General features: G+C 33.8%; 1 long non-coding RNA gene across 1 annotated transcript in view; it reads left to right on the top strand.

The window, feature by feature from the left end:
- The window catches only part of LOC145249382 (uncharacterized), a 452,671-nt gene that overhangs the window by 241,970 nt on the left and 195,317 nt on the right, over positions 1-15,384 (top strand). The window lies entirely within an intron of this gene.

Raw genomic sequence — 15,384 nt, 5'->3', positions numbered from 1 at the left:
TCCAGTTAACTAATTATAACTAACTGGAGACTTCATCAGGTGATTTTGCTTTTACAAAAGTCTTAATAGATGTTACTGATTTAATGAATGTCGAAGATGTCGGTGACACAAAAGTTTTATAGCAAACCCCACTCTTCTCAATGGTTTACTTTTAATTGCGTAACTGCCATTGTTCAAGGGCAGTATGCATACCATAGGTTTATCCGACATAAATCCAGTACAAATAGACAAAAGTTTACAGAAGCTTGAAGTAATTGTAAGAAAGAAATGGCGGCAGCTAAGATATAATATACTGAAACAAGCAAAACACTCATTGAACCGCAGAAATTAGTAACTCGTAATTTCTGGAAATAGTGTAGTAAATAATGGGCAATCAGCAATTCCCCCATTATCCAACAATCACGAGATTGTTTGCACGGCAACCGAGAAGGCATGCTTGCCCGTCGCTTTGCCCCAAATTTTACATGGGACCCAGCAAATCACTCCCTCCTTTATTATCCTTTGCGAACAGAAGCCACACTAGATGATCTAAACATCACTCCTTCTTCAAGTACATGATATCCCCCCCCCAAAAAAAACCCTAGACACCTCAAACGCATGTGGACCTAATCTCATCTCGGATGTACTATTAAAAAATGCTTTGCTGAGGCTGATCCAGTTTTCTCCAAAGTTTTCAACAAAGGCTAAACAAATCTCGCTTTCCTGACTGCTGGAAAACTGCTTCTGTGATACCAGTTTTCAAGAATTCTGGCGAAAAAAAAAAACAACTGCCCCATTAAATTATCATCCCATTAGTCTTCTTTCTCTTTTCGCTAAGATATAGGAGTCCATAATTAATCAATTAGTCCACAATCTTACAATTGCTAAACTTCTGTCTGACCAAAATGATGGATTTAGGCAATCCCATTCTACTTCAAATATCCTAACAGTAATCCATGAACATATATACCATGCCACAGATAAAGCAGGGGAAGGTAGGGCACAAGCTCTAAAGATATATAAGGCTTTTGACAGGGTATGGCACGATGGTCTTCTCAGAAAAATCAGATAATATGATATTACTGGACGAATACTTAGCATAATAAAATCCTTCTTTATATATAAAAGGCAAAATGTGTGTGATCATTTTATGTATGTCTCGCAAAGGCTTTTTTCGTCGACGGTGCCGGGGGGTTACTATCGCTTATAACTGTTTATATAGCCCCTAGATCATAATATCGAAGATTTGCGAACGCGCGTTGCGTCTAGATTTATTTACGTCGATTTTTACAAAATTATTCCTATTTCAGCCCGTCTTGTGTTCGTTCAGCTTTTTTGTATAAAAGCGAAACTAATTCGAATTCGAATTGTAGTTCCCAGCAATCGCACCGGGGGAACGTCCAGAAGCAACCAGCTTTGATCAATGTGGGGCCAAACTCCTTATATCAGACAATTGCTATTCAATCTGGACAATGGGGAGCTGGTTTTCCCCTCCTCAACATCTTGGGGAAACAATCAGCCAAACTTGCGTAAACAAACCCAAAAGTTGTCCCGCAGCAAAAGTTAACTCCGCTACTTCTATTTGACCTCATTAATGAGGTTAAATAGAAGCAGCAGAGATAACTTTTATTGCGGAACACGTGTTAATTCTGTTTTTAATAGTTTTAAATAAATTTAAACGTGTTTCTGCTACTTTGTATTGCTGGCCGAGCGGGTAATGTGTCCGGTTTTTTGCACACTTTATCTAAAGGTTGTGAGTTCGAATCGTGGTGTGAGATGTCTTTTTTTATTTTTAAAGGTTTAATATTGAAACAGAGTTATATAAGCCATTTTTCACGTTTTATGTTTTTTGTTTTGTTTTTATTTTTCAGATTTTTTAAAGAAGTTTTAACGTTCGTTTTTCTGTTTTTTTTCCATCACATTCGCGTTTTCTTTTTTTGTTTTTTGTTTTTCCGATTTTAAGAAATTTTAACATCGTTCATTTGCCTTACGTCAGTTTTTTTTTGTTTTTGATTTTTTTAAGTTTTAACATTTTTTTATAATATTTAAACAGGATGATTACTTCGCTTATTCTTTTGTTTTGATTTACCCCCACCCCCGCCCGCCCAAGCACACACACACCTCTAAACACCCGAGCAACGCCGGGTACCCCCGCTAGTCTTAAATAAGGGAAGAATCCAAGTTGTCCTCGATGGTGGTACGTCAAAACATATGATATAAATGCGGGTGTACCTCAGGGGTCGATCCTTAAACATTTATTATTCCTGATATTCATAAATTACCTCCCTGATAAAATTGTCTCTGAGATGAGTATATGATGACGACACCACACTCTATAACAGGCACGAGAGGAAAACGAACGAACACATATCTAAGGAAATGGCGGAAACTCTAGTAGAAGACCTCCACTCTGTAGTGGAATGAGGACAAAAATGGATGGTAACGTTCAATGCTGCCAAGACTAAGCCCGTTTCTATAATAATTACAAAAAACTTTCTCAACCATTAATAGCTATGGGTAATGATAAATTACCTGAAAGTACTTCGTTCAAACTCCTCAGCTTAATATGCGCAGGGAACATGGATTGGACCAGATACATTGAAGGCATTGCTGCTGCGAGGAAGTTGGGCTCTCTCTACCGTGTTAGAAAGTTACTTACGCCTCAAAGTATCCTTATCTCTACAAGGCTACATTTCGCCCATTTATGGAGTATTATTGTTACATTTGGGCTGGTGCATATTTGGGCTTGTGCATCTGCTACTAGTCTCTCACTCCTGGACAGAGTTCGACGAAACGTTGCAGCCTTGTGCCTGTTTTACAAGTATTTTAATGGTAGATGCTCCAACGAACTACAAACCCTTATACTCCCTCGATTTAAATACCCCACCGACAAACCCGACAAGCAGCAAACTCCCACCTCTACACAGTAGAGATCCCTAGGTGCCAGAAAGACTTCTACTCCAATAGGTTCTTTCCTAGAACTGCTAAACATAGGAATTCCCTTCTGCGTTCCTACTTACCCGACTGTACTGACATGCAGAAGTTCAAGTGTAATGTGAACAGATATCTTGCTGCTCAACTCCCTACATAGTATCCCTGCAATTTATATTCCAGATTGTAGTCGCCTACATCAAAGTGACACTGTGCCTTGTTTGGGGTGAAATTGCATCCTTCAAAAAAAAACAAAAACAAAAAAACAAAAAAACGTAATGATTAAAACTGTTTAGCAGTCTATATGGCGTGTATATATAAACCCTGTGTATCGCTTTATTGCAGTTAAATATTTTAAAAATTTTGAAATTGCTCTGAAACGCAGAGAAGTGAAATTTGGTACACTAGAAGAGCATAACAATGTGCCTTATTTCCCTGATTTTGGTGGAATTTTAACAAATATTTGGAAAGTTATGCTAATTTTTCTTTTTCTTTGGGTAATTATAAGTGTATATCACTTCATTGCAAGTGTCTAAAATATATATTTTCGGTAATAAAACAATATTCTAACTTCATATTTCTATTTATATGAAATAAAAAACATATCCAGTAACAATATCAACCAAAAACAAGAACGAATTTCATATTATTTTGTTTAAGGAAAATTAATAAAAATATTGACTTGCAATAAAGCGCTACACAGGGTTTATTTATCTGTGATGTATGTATAATGTAAAACATAAATATTATATACTTGGTGTATATAACATGTTCATCTAAATAACATATAATGTCTATACTTAGGAAAACGTGTGTGTATATATATATATATATAGTGTCAACTATTAAACATATAAACAGAGGCCCGCCGTTTCTTATGAAATGCATGTATAGCGTATAATTCAAATTAGCCGGTTAACAAATGGGACAAATAACATTTTACGAATAATCATCCTTATCTGCTTGGTATGCCAGACGACTTAGACATACATTCTTGTATAGTTCTGTTTTTTACGGCAGCATATTTAGTTGTGACGTTCTGTAATTGAGGTACTTTCCTCCGAAGGAAACGCTAGACACAGGCTATAATTACATGTAACTATATTTATACTTCCCTCGGAGTTTGCAGACATTTATCTTTTGTTTCCTATATCTTTTACTTGTGTCGATTGGATGCTTCCACGGATCTCAAAAGATAAAATTTCTCGACTAAACGCCTTCCATTGACCAACTCTGAGTGTCTGACTCTCGTCTGTGTTTCGTGAATATATGATAACGCTGTGTCTATGTTAGTTACGCCGGGTAGCAGGTCAATTTTATTGTTTTTGTAACTGTTATTGTTTTGCTAACTAAACTCCCAAGTCATTTATTATGTGGATATTTAGCATATTTAACTGGCTTAAAATATTTGATCTGGTAATATTTTATTGCGACTTTAAAATCTGTTATTGTTACAAATATTCATGTTATTCTAATAATATTCGTCTTCTATCGAAATATTTCAGATTTAAATAATAGTGAATGTGTAGCAGTTTATCGTTTTTTTTTACTCGCTTTTTTGACAATCTGGCGCTGTCCGGAAGTCACAATGCCTAACATGAGTAATGGTGAAAATTGTGTGGAGTCCAACATTCAAAACGGAAACGTGAATTGGAATATATACATTGAAGAGAGTCGCCAACCTGATAGGTCCTGAACTGTCATCTAAGCTTCAGCCTCTGTCCCATCGACGAAATGTTGCATCCTTCTGCCTGTTTTACAAGTACTTTAACGGTGAATGCTCTGACGAACTACAAGCACTTGTACCACCTCGACGTAAATGCTCTCGACAAACCCGACAAGCAACTAAATCCCACCCCTACACAGTAGAGATATCTAGGTTTAAGAAAGCCTTCTACTCCAATATTTTCTTCCCCAGAACTGCTAGACTTTGGAAACACCTTCCGAGATTCTCTTTTCCCAACTGTACTGACATGCAAAAGTTCAAGTGTAATGTGAACAGACATCTTGCTGCTGATCCCCCCCCCCCCTTCATAATACCCCTGCAACTTATGTCCCAGGTAGTAGCTCCCTACTTCAAAGTGTCACTGTGCCTTGTTAGGGGTGAAAATTAAAAAAAAAAAGAAAAAGATACTGGTAAGTCTTTTGCAAAGAAAGTTGACTCTCTATACCGGGCAAGAAAACTTCTCACACATGCAAGTATTCTGTTTATAAAGTCACTCTTCACCCATCGAATATTGTTGCGACGTAAAACCACAAGTCTTTCCTATTTAAACAGATTGTTAAATGGAGTCTTTCACAGAATAGGTCCCACGGTTTCCACCAACCCCTATCGGCTCAATGTTGCAGTCCTGTGCCTGTTTTGCAAGTACTTCCACGGAATGTGTTCCGACGAACGTACTGCACTTGTGTCCTCTTAATGTAAATACTCTCGACCAATCTGACTAGCAGCAAAATACCACCCCTTCACTGTTGATGTCATCAGATGCCGTAAAACTTTCTATTCTAATAGATCTTTTCCGAAGACCTTTTGAGCTTGAAATTCCCTTTCTGCTCCTTGTTTTCCCCAACTGTACCAGCATGCAGAAATTTAAATATAACGTAAACAAACATCTTATGAGGCAAATCTCTACTTAGGAAACATAATTTTTTTATTAGATTTTTTTTTGCAAAGGAGTCACCACTTATTAAGGCCCAGAGACAACTCGAGGATAGGAGTTAATAAGCATACAGTGGTAAATGGGACAATGGCGTAGTAATTGTTAGTGGACATTTGGTAAATTGGATTACTTCAGGGGGGTGGCCCATCAAGAACTTGTTTACGTTGGACTTGAAGACGACCATACTATAGTCAGCCGGAAAGCAGGCAAATGGAAGAGAGTTCCACAGGTGTGCAGTTCTCAGAAAGAAACGTTGTTCATGGAATCTACGTTTAGGTTTAGGTACAGATAAAGAGCGGGGGAAAATATTATTTACATATTTATAATATGCATCTAAAATTTTAAATCACGTGTTTTCCATCCGTCTTCTCCACCACCTACTTTTATTTTTTTTCTATTCGGCTACGTCTTCTTCTTCTTCTACGTTTTTTCTTCTTTTTTACTTCTTCTACGTTTACTTCTTCGTCTTCTTCTTCATATTTTTCTTCTTGTTCTTCTTTTTCTTGTTGTTGTTGTTCTTATTATTATTATTCTCCTCCTCCTCCTCCTCCTCCTCCTCCTTCTTCTTCTTCTTCTTCTTCTTCTTCTCCTCCTCCTCCAACTCTTTCTTCTTCTTCTTTTTCTTCTTCTTTTTCTTCTTCTTCTTCTTCTTCTCCTCCTACTCTTTCTTCTCCTTCTTCTTCCTCTCCTCCTTCTTCTTCTACGTTTTTTCTTCTTTTTTACTTCTTCTACGTTTACTTCTTCGTCTTCTTCTTCATATTTTTCTTCTTGTTCTTGTTGCTCTTCTTCTTCTTCTTCTTCTTCTTCTTCTTCTTCTTCTTCTTCTTCTTCTTCTTCTTCTTCTTCTTCTTCTTCTTCACACAGCCTGCATTCAACACTTAAAATCAATTTATCCCAACCTCCTTACAAAATACCTCATCACCCGACATCTTCCATTCACATCGAAAACACACAAACGTTCCTGGCGACATTTCGACCATAAAATGCCATCAGTTCTTTCACCGTGTTTTATTCTTTTCCAAATGTTGTTTTCTTATAAACTTTATTTTTGCAAGACGGGTTTCAAGTGTCATTATTTCTCCAAAACGTGAACAACCCGTTTATTTATTAAATGGTCAATGACGCAATTATCGCCGTTTCCTTCTTCAAAATTTAAACATCGAACTCAAATGTAGCAGGTTCTTTGAAGATCGACAACATCGCTATTCATGCGAATCTAATAAGCTCTTTCGGTGAGATCCAATCACATACCCATCTTTTCTCCAGACTCCTCTGAGTTCTCTTCATCTAACTATCTAAGCCTATCAATAGCTCTTTCTCGCCTCCATTCTAGTATATATATATATATATATATATATATATATATATATATATATATATATATATATTGAATTATTTGAGGGTAAACAGTTATATATGGTCGCTACAAATAGTCATCTGTTTCAGTCAATGAGACTTCCTCAGGCAACCTAGAACCTCTCAACGCCAAATTGGTCCAGGATTTTGAACACCTCAAACCAATATATATATATATATATATATATATATATATATATATATATATATATATATATATATATATATATATATATATATATATACTTCATTTAGCCACATAAATTAATATACGAAAGTATAGATTTATGCGTAAACTTTAAGTATTTAGTTCAACAGTGGTCAATTCCTAGGTAGAGCTAGGTAGTAAGTTATAAAATATATGAATGAAACGCGGAATATTCTGTGTAGCTTAATCGCCATATATATTTTATAACTTACTATATATATATATATATATATATATATATATATATAATTGTCCACCTTTTAAAGAAACAGCTGTAATGAGAAAATCCAGGTTTTAATAAAAGAAAGTTATTAAAATAATGTGAGTCTTTGAATTTCAGCAAAATTTTGTATTATATCTGCTCTGCTACTATAAAATACATCCATTGAGCTTTATTCGTATTTAACGGGCATACTGTTTTTTCCGTAACAGTTTCAACACATAACATAAAAAACGGTATTCATGAAATTAACAATATTTCTAAAATAAACATTGATTATATATATATATATATATATATATATATATATATATATATATATATATATATATATATATATATATATATATATATTAGTATTCGAACGATGAATCGGAATCAGGAATCGGAACCTATTGGGGCATCAGAATCGGAAATCGGAAATTTTGTTCCCAATTTTCCGATGCCCCAAACAATTCCTTTAATCATCTTATTTTTTTTTTAAAAATCTTCCACTGCTTGTAGTAATAATAAAAAATAAATATTTACTTATTTTAATCTACCAATAAAATTAAAATCCATAAATCATCGCGCTACAAGTGTGTTTTTTACGTTTGAGAAAATTTCTGCACATTTAACATTTGATTTTTATAGTAAAATATTTAAAGGTATATATATATATATATATATATATATATATATATATATATATATATATATAGATTTGTTTGTAATATACTGAATTTTACTGGGTTCGTATAATTCAGTAAATTTTCATATACCAATAAGTTTTAAGCCAAAAAGAGATGACTTAAAAAGTAAGCTACAAAATTATCATATTTCATAATTTTGCATTAATATACTGTATAAGCAAAATCAACTATCGAGAACCACAATAGATTAGGACGAAAAAGAATAATAAAATATTAAATAATAAAAAATAGAATATGATCCCTAACTGAGGATTAATAAATATAAGGTAATGCCATTCTTTATTTCCCTATTAAATTAAATATTAACCTAAAACTGGTCTTAAATCTATGTAATAAGATAATCGATATTTTGTAAACATTGAAGCCACCATTGGGCGAATACGAAACTAAAAATAACCGTAGCGTTATAGCTAGCCTCTTCTGGCCATATTATAAATATAAGAATAAAATTAAAAAAAAATAATTATGTGAAATAAAGAAATGTAGGAATCTAATTCAGGAATTCAATGAATAGTATTATTAAAAAAATATTAAATGGTTACGTTTTTTTGTGGTAACTTCTTATGACATGTTTTTAAATAAGGATACGAAAATTAGGTGATATATCAATATATAAAAAAAGCTCTTAACAAAGGATGCGTCCAGGATAAATGTTTTCGCATGCTTCATTTCCTTTAAGGGAAATTTCTTTAAATTATGTTCTATTGTTAAAGTGTTTTTATTCAAGAAGTCTGAAGAAAGGCTGGTTATGTGAAAATTTTCAAACGCCATAATGCTTGAAATTGTCCAATCGGTCTTGATACAATTGTAACTTACAATGAAATACACTTTTTGTTGCTACCAATTCCTTCTTTGAAGTCTTGGTTTTGTTAATGCAGTATATATATATATATATATATATATATATATATATATATATATATATATATATATATATATATATATATATATATATATTTCAGAGGAAACATAATTTAATTTAAATACAAAAAAAAAAACAAAAAAAAAACGGGCAGGTGAAATTATTAAAATTTCCTTAAGGCCTTATCGTCTGACCCTCTAAGAGGAAACGTCAGAATGATTAATTAAAAACTAAGAAACGAATGAGGAAAGAAGGGAATTTGGTTTCAGTTGGAAGACCAGTGAGAAAGAAAAAAAAAATTCTCCTTTCATTTTGCTGTACCACGAATTTACTTATATATATATATATATATATATATATATATATATATATATATATATATATATATATATATATATATATATATATATTTTTTTTTTTTTGACGTTATGCTGATACAATGTCTGGTTAGATAACGGAGTTTTAACATATATTTTCCAGATCTTACGTGTCTTATACTATTTTTCATCGTCTTTATCATGGAAAACATGTAATGTCACCCCAATTGAAAGAAAAAAAAAACAAGATGGCGACGGTGTATATTAACTGCTGGGCTGTCAACATCACACGACCGCCAGGGGGCGTCCACTTACTCTATACTCTGCTTTGTAAGATGAGGAAAGCTGAGAAAGAGGAACTGACTTAAATAGATAGATAGATAGAAAGAGAGAGTGAGAGAGAGAGGGGGGAAGGAGAGAGGGAGAGAGAGAAAGAGAGAGAGAGAGCTTCTTTGATCTTATTATTAGCATTTAAACGCTTCTCCCTAACGTAGCCGCGCCGCCCATCGCCCTCGCTCCCACCGCGTGTGATGATAATAAGGGCGCAGACAACATGGCCGACGCTTTGAGAATGTTATATACTGTTTTTTTTTCCTTCTTATTTCTTTCTTTCTGAATTAACAGCCGACAAGTATTTATCGAAAAGGAACAGAAGGAGCGCTGCTCCTGTCCCTTACACCGCCGCTGACGACGGGGAGAATTGGAGACGAAGAGATCGGGTCCGTTGCTTGGCATATAAAATCGCGCGTACGTAAGTAACGAACGTTCGGTCGGCCCCTCTTAGATCTTTTATCAATAAAATCACAACCTGCGAATGACACCTGAGGCGAGTTTGCTGTCTCGTTTTCGAAGATCTCAGCGTTGGTTAGATAGTTTTACACACACACACACACACACACACACACACACACACACACACACACACACACACACACACACACACACACACACACACACACACACGCATACTTATACTTTTTATTTGTTTTGCATAAGCATTTATATGTCACTACACATTCATGAGCATGTTTCCGTCAGCCAGTTACAAGTAACTAGAGACTTTATCAGGCGATGCTGCTTATATAAAAGTACAGTGTATAACGTTAAGGACTCTACATTTGCATAAGAAATATCACCTGAAGAGCTCTCTAGTTGCTTGTAAGGAAACATGCTCGTAAATGTGTAGCGACAGATAACGCGGCTCCGTTCAGTCTCTAAAAACGATGGATACCTCCTGTAAGGGTGGCTGTGTGTGTAATTGTGAGGCAAGGGTTGGATAATCCCGAACCGCACCTCTCCTGAATCGCCACCGCTTGAGTTCAGTAGCAAGAAGAATTCTGGGACGACTGGAAAACAATGACGAGATAAGCAGAGAACACCTTTTGCACGTGGAATTCACAAATGATCATGCATTTTAATACTGACCAGGTTCAACGTTGCTTAACTTCGGCGTTCTAACGAGGACCGGTATATTAGCGTGACCATGCTGGAAAAGCGATGTAGGACTGACCTGAGTCACCCCTAAAAGCCAAGAATTAGGATGAAGATAATACCATTCCCCAAGAAATAATAGTTCTTAGCGCCACTCTTTCTCTTTCTCATAAACCGGACACAAACTAGGAGCTGCTATCCAGAGTTCCTCATCATCTCCCTTTCTCTCTTCCCCTCTCTCTCTTTCTCCTTAACCAATCCCTAGCAAGCACGACAAGCGAGTAGGCAGTACACTCTTAGCCTCGGTATTTGTACTGGGCTGGTCACTGAAGTGTGGTGTCTGCACAGATGCCGCACTCAACTTAATTATCCTTAGTCAATGGAGGGGGAAACCTTTCTACACTAAGGCAATTTTATTTTTGCAGAATGCCACTTTTGAGGGGAGCTGGTTCTCCCACATTAAACCGACCTTGTGTCACATTTTGTTTCGTGGGAAGCAAATAAATAACCACTCTTAGCCTCGAAACCAACGAGACGTGTGTTGCCGGTGAACATTATAAACAAGAAGTGTAGTCTTTCCAAAAATGTGAAAAGGCAAATAAAGTTCTTTCCTTTTAAAGGTTAACATTTGTATGACTTTTATTATTCCAACTACAACTAATGAAGACAAGTGCCAGCAAGTATTACAGCGATTTATAAACGCGTATGTAAAACAAATAAAAAAGTATCTCTCGCTCTACCTCGGTATTGAGCACTCTTGTATAAACCTCGCTAAATTCCATTGGTTGTTTCACCTCAGAAAAATATTAACCTGAAATAATATATATATATATATATATATATATATATATATATATATATATATATATATATATATATAACTACGTCATTTACTCACATAAATTTAATATACGAAAGTATAGATTTATGCGTAAACTTTAAGTATTTACTTTAAAAGTGCTCAATACGTAGGTAGAGCTAGTTAGTAATTTATAAAATATATATGGCGACTAAGCTACACTGAATATTCTGCGTTTCATCCACTGTAGGATTCGTCAGGCTTATGCGCGAATTTTGTGGTTGGTTCTTGTTTTTATATATGTTGAGGATTTCTAGTTAGCCAATCAGCTTTCTAGTATCCACCGCGCCCCCTCCTATCAGCCAATGGGCATGCATTTTATCGAACAAAGGATCTGTTTTAGAACTAGGTTAGTGGTTTAAGATAGATCTTTTCCCTCCTTTTTTTATATGAATATACCTATGTGTACACACACACATGCACGCACATATACATATATATATATATATATATATATATATATATATATATATATATATATATATATATATATATACATATATGTGTGATCGGTTATGTATATTCATGTTTATTTAATTTATTTATTTGTTTGTTTTCTATTGTTATTGTTAGTTTTAAAGCTATTTTTTATCGCTATCCTAGAGTGAGTTTTATTTTGTGAACACAGTTGCTTGCTATTTCTCGTCTACAGTTTAATAGATTTTGAGGTTCTTTAAAGTATAGGATAGCAAATTTTTCATGGAGGCATAATTTACATGGGTCGTCTAAGTGTCTGCACGTGGTAGCTTGTCTCATTATTTTCCATTCGACTACCGGCAATTGTAGACACCGCATAACTTGCCCAGTCCAAAATAAATGCCTAACAAAAAGTGTAGTTTATCAAGCGACAATATTTGCGAAACAAAACCCGAATAACAAGAAATATTACATAGGCATGACTTCCTTAGATTTTAAAACCCGATACTATGACCACAAAAGTACCTTCAAAAAAAAAAAAAAAACACCGTATAAAACGACACTAGCGAATAAATACTGGGAACTCAAAGAAAGCGGACATATATATATATATGTATATAAATGCTTATTTTTGAAATATTGTTAATTATTGTTATTGTATACCGTTTTCGTTTAACGGGTGGAGACTGTTATGATAAAAACTGAATCATCGTTAATTTCGGGTAAAGCTCAATGCATCTATGTGCAGAGCATATACAGTACAAAATTTTTTTGAAATTCAAATACATATTTTTTCTTTTTATATAACTGTTGTTTATTACATCTCGATCTCTTCATTACGGCCGTTTCGTTAATGGGATAATATATATATATATATATATATATATATATATATATATATATATATATATATATAGTAATTTATAAAATATATATGGCGATTAAGCTACACTGAACATTCCGCGTTTCTAGGACTCTTCAGGCTTAAAAGCCTGAAGAGTCCTAGAGTGGATGAAACGCGGAATATTCAGTGTAGCTTAATCGCCATATATATTTTATAAATTACTAACTAGCTCTACCTACGTATTGAGCATATATATATATAGCATGCTGCCTGGCGTTGCTCGGTCATAAAATACGCATAAATATTATGTTTTAATTACTACAGAATTCGTATTTATTATAAACAGAAATACCGTAGATATTAAACGTCACGTTAAATTCTTTTAAAAAATGAAGTAAAAACACGGAAAAAACTGACACATGTGCAATGTGGCTTGGTGGCTGGGTTCGAATATCATGAATTTTTATCTTCTACACTGATGATTGCGTAAGCATAAAACCCTAGTATCTCTAGGTACAAAGAATAATTATTGTTTAATTACAATTATTAAGCCCCTTAAAAATACGCAAGGATACGAACTTTCTGCGGAATAATAACTACACGGCAATCAATTAGCGTTTATGCAATGTTCACAATTACCGCTCGTTCGAACACTCCAGATTGTCTAATGAATTCGGCGTTTAATAGTTCTTAATCTCCTTCATCCCCTGATAATTGTTTGATGGTTCTGTGATAAATAGAGCAAAAGGTGATTTCGTAGCAGGGTTCGTATTTCATGACAGGTAAGAATTGTCACCGTCTACACTGATGAATACGTAAGCACCAAACACTAATAATGTTTGTTGCTTATTTATATATATATATATATATATATATATATATATATATATATATATATATATAAAAAGGATTAATGAATCATGTTAAAAACAAATTAAGAAGAGTTAAAAACATATTTAATTTTCAAAAATTTAATTTCGCAAATTAAGTGGATTGTTCTTAATCCGCGAAGTTTCGAAATAAATACTTTCCTTCTCATCAAAGGGTAGGCATTAGTAAAATACGGAATTGGATATTTTTTGCAAAGTATTTAATGAAACTACAAGTACAAAAACAACTTAGAGCTTACTAGGCAAAAGTTAAAAAATAACGGTAAACTACAAGAAAAGTTGGTTAAAGTTCGGTATCCAGAAGTAAAAATCCAAAGGAATCGCGTTACTTGAAGATAGTTCGATGTCATCCAAAAAGCAGAATATATATATATATATATATATATATATATATATATATATATATATATATATATATATATATGTTTTATAGCCTGAAACTGTTAGATAATGTAATTAAGAATAGGAAATTAGATTAAATATTTGTAACATGTCTTGAGGTGGTGTTTGATCAACACTACTGGGGAGCCATGATGTAATATGTTGTTTTGTTTTTAAATCCCCGAAGCAGTGTTTCATGGTAAGCAACTGCTGATCCCTTTAAAAAATATATTATTAGTGCTATAGCAAATTCTAGAGCAGTCCGATGCAGTGATTGCACTTGATTGAATGGTTTTCTAACGAATGATAAAAAAAAATATTTTTTTGTATACTTTTAAAGGTTAAAAACTTCAAAGACTATATATATATATATATATATATATATATATATATATATTTTTTTTTTTTCAATCAGACATTGTTAAAAGCAAAAGAAAACTTTTGTTTAGTAATACCTTTTTTATTTTTCAATTTTTCGTATAAACTTTTTTTTTATATACATCGAATGTATGGTCCAAACATTTTTTTTCTTATCAGAGCGGTTTAAACTTTTAGTGAAATCGTCTGAGGAATGAGTCTTGTAAAAGATGATTTTTGTTGCGACCATCTACTAGTTGACCATCTACTAGTTGATCATCTACTAGTTGATCATCTACTAGTTGATCATCTACTAGTTGATCATCTACTAGTTGATCATCTACTAGTTGACCATCTACTAGTTGATCATCTACTAGTTGATCATCTACTAGTTGACCATCTACTAGTTGATCATCTACTAGTTGATCATCTACTAGTTGATCATCTACTAGTTGACTATCTACTAGTTGACCATCTACTAGTAGACCATCTACTAGTTGATCATCTACTAGTTGATCATCTACTAGTTGATCATCTACTAGTTTATCATCTACTAGTTGATCATCTACTAGTTGATCATCTACTAGTTGACCATCTACTAGTTGATCATCTACTAGTTGATCACCTACTAGTAAGCCATCTACTTGTTGATCATCTACTAGTTGATCATCTACTAGTTGATCATCTACTAGTTGATCATCTACTAGTTGATCATCTACTAGTTGACCATCTACTAGTTGACCATCTACTAGTTGATCATCTACTAGTTGATCATCTACTAGTTGACTATCTACTAGTTGATCATCTACTAGTTGATCATCTACTAGTTGATCATCTACTAGTTGATCATCTACTAGTTTACCATCTACTAGTTGATCATCTACTAGTTGATCATCTACTAGTTGATCATCTACTAGTTGACCATCTACTAGTTGATCATCTACTAGTTGACAATCTACTAGTTGATCATCTACTAGTTG

This window comes from Euprymna scolopes, chromosome 28 (assembly GCF_053919585.1).
Source record: "Euprymna scolopes isolate OS-2025 chromosome 28, ASM5391958v1, whole genome shotgun sequence".
NCBI classification, from domain to species: domain Eukaryota; kingdom Metazoa; phylum Mollusca; class Cephalopoda; order Sepiida; family Sepiolidae; genus Euprymna; species Euprymna scolopes.
The sequence above is the reverse complement of the archived record's forward strand: the minus strand, read 5'-3'. Positions and strand labels throughout refer to the sequence as shown.